At 44.7% G+C, this 2,123-nt stretch overlaps 1 long non-coding RNA gene across 1 annotated transcript; it reads right to left on the bottom strand.

The window, feature by feature from the left end:
* Positions 1 to 1,082: 1,082 nt before the first annotated feature.
* LOC116698091 (uncharacterized) lies at positions 1,083 to 1,677 on the bottom strand. Its single transcript, XR_004334107.1, has 3 exons — positions 1,650 to 1,677; positions 1,259 to 1,437; positions 1,083 to 1,102 (listed from the first exon to the last, which is right to left on the bottom strand). It is a non-coding gene; the product is annotated as an uncharacterized LOC116698091 (long non-coding RNA).
* Positions 1,678 to 2,123: the final 446 nt, after the last annotated feature.

Here is a 2,123-nt window from a genome sequence, read left to right as displayed (position 1 = left end):
TTGAAATCACGATTATTTTACACAATTGCTCAATGACTTTTGGAAAAACGCAATTATTGTAAGAAAAAAAAAACAGTGAAAGAGTTAAACAAAACAGTGGAAACACCTAGAACTGTGACATGTCCCTTGAATACGAATTCACTGAATTTATGGATATCATTAGCAAGTACTGTCAACAACTGTCAAGTAAAGGGGACACTACTTGTCTCTTAATTGAAGTCCTACAGTGGAGCAGAAGTATAAAGTAGCATAAACTAGTACCATATAACAAGTACCTTATAAGTCTATTTAAATATGTGTACTTAGTTACATATACCACATGGTTTCTTGGCTCACGTTTCAAAGACGTCCAATGTAGCTGATTTGACTTTTGATGTCTTTATCTGACATTCCAGCCTCCGTCCTCACTTTTTACCAGGGTGGATAGCGTGTGCTCTAAACATGGTGTTGGCTGTGTGAGCAGGAAGTGGGTAGGCGTATCTGTATCCTCCTCATACTGCAGGAATGATGAATCACGTTTATAATCTCTTCAGAAACAGCCCACATAAAAACAATTTTGTAGTTGTAAGCATGCCAAACAAATCGAACATCTCTCATCACTTTTAAGACACTCCTGTCACTGTTCATCTTTTTTTCCTTCCTCATAAAGCCATTCCCTGCATCTCCCTCCTCCGCGGATTACTACTCGTTGACAGTGCACAACCAGAGGTCAGAGGGAGGTAAGAACACACTCACCTCTCCGGCTCTCTCCTCCCCCCACCCACCCCCTAATCCTCCATCACTAGGCGGCTGCGGTGTGTTCAATGGCCACTCGGTTGGATAACCATGGAGTCAGCAGTCTTTATTGCCATGATTTGTGAGACCTCACTCCCTTTCACTCCCTTTTTCCTCTACAGTATATCTTCCCACAGCCTTTAAAGCTCCACATTATTATTACGTTGGTTGCTGCAACAAACTCTTAAAGTGCTCATATTATGCTTTTGCCTTTTTCCCGTTCCTTTAATGTGTTAAATATAATTCTTCTGACTGGCTAGTAGTCCTTACCTAGATACTGTCAGGGCACGCCCTCATACTCTGCTTCTGACTGGCTAGTAGTCCTTACCTAGGTAAGCCAGGTCCTCATACTCTACTTCTGACTGGCTAGTAGTCCTTACCTAGGAACTGTCAGGGCCCTCATGCTCTGCTTTGACTGGCTAGTAGTCCTTACCCATTACTGTAGGACCCTCATACTCTGCCCTGAATGGCTAGTAGTCTTTACCTAGGTACTGCAGGGCACGCCTCTAATCTGCTCTGATGGCTAGTAGTCTTACTAGGTACTGTAGGGCCCTCATTCTCTGCTTCTGACAGGCTATTGTCCACTAGGTACTGTCAGGGCACGCCCTCATACTCTGCTTCTGACTGGCTAGTAGTCCTACCTAGGTACTGTCAGGGCACGCCCTACATCTGCTTGATGGCTGGAGGTAGTCCTTACCTAGGTACTGCCAGGGCCCTCATACTCTGCTTCTGACTGGCTAGTAGTGCTTACCTAGGTACTGTCAGGGCCTCATACTCTGCTCCTGATGGCTAGTAGTCCTTACCTAGGTACTGTCAGGGCCCTCATACTCGCTTCTGACGGCAAGTAGTCCTACCTAGGTACTGTCAGGGCACACCTCATACTCTGCTTCGACTGGCTAGTAGTCCTTACCTAGGTACGTCAGGGCCATACTCTGCTTTGATGGCTAGTAGTAGTCCTTACCTAGGTACTGTCAGGGCCTCATGCTCTGCTCTGACTGGCTAGTAGTCCTTACCTAGGTAACGTCAGGGCCCTCTATACTCTGCTCCTGACTGGTAGTAGTCTTAACCTATGGTACTGTCAGGGCCCTCATACTCTGCTTCTGACTGGCTAGTAGTCCTTACCTAAGGAAAGTTGGCAACACAAACTGAAAGGTACATACAGCCACTTTAAGAAAACATAAGCCAAAGGGAATGTCTCATCATGGACACATAGTGTATCCAGTCATCATGAAACAATTGTTATAAACATATCAGTGTAAACTCACACAGTAAATGTATTATTTTGTCAGAAAGAGTGCACAATTAAACATGAACCTTGTATCAAAGCAAGGGAAGATGAATGTAGCAGG

The sequence above is a fragment of the Etheostoma spectabile genome, chromosome 11, assembly GCF_008692095.1.
Source record: "Etheostoma spectabile isolate EspeVRDwgs_2016 chromosome 11, UIUC_Espe_1.0, whole genome shotgun sequence".
Lineage (NCBI taxonomy): Eukaryota > Metazoa > Chordata > Actinopteri > Perciformes > Percidae > Etheostoma > Etheostoma spectabile.
Note: the sequence above shows the minus strand (reverse complement) of the source record. Positions and strands in the feature narration are given on the sequence as shown.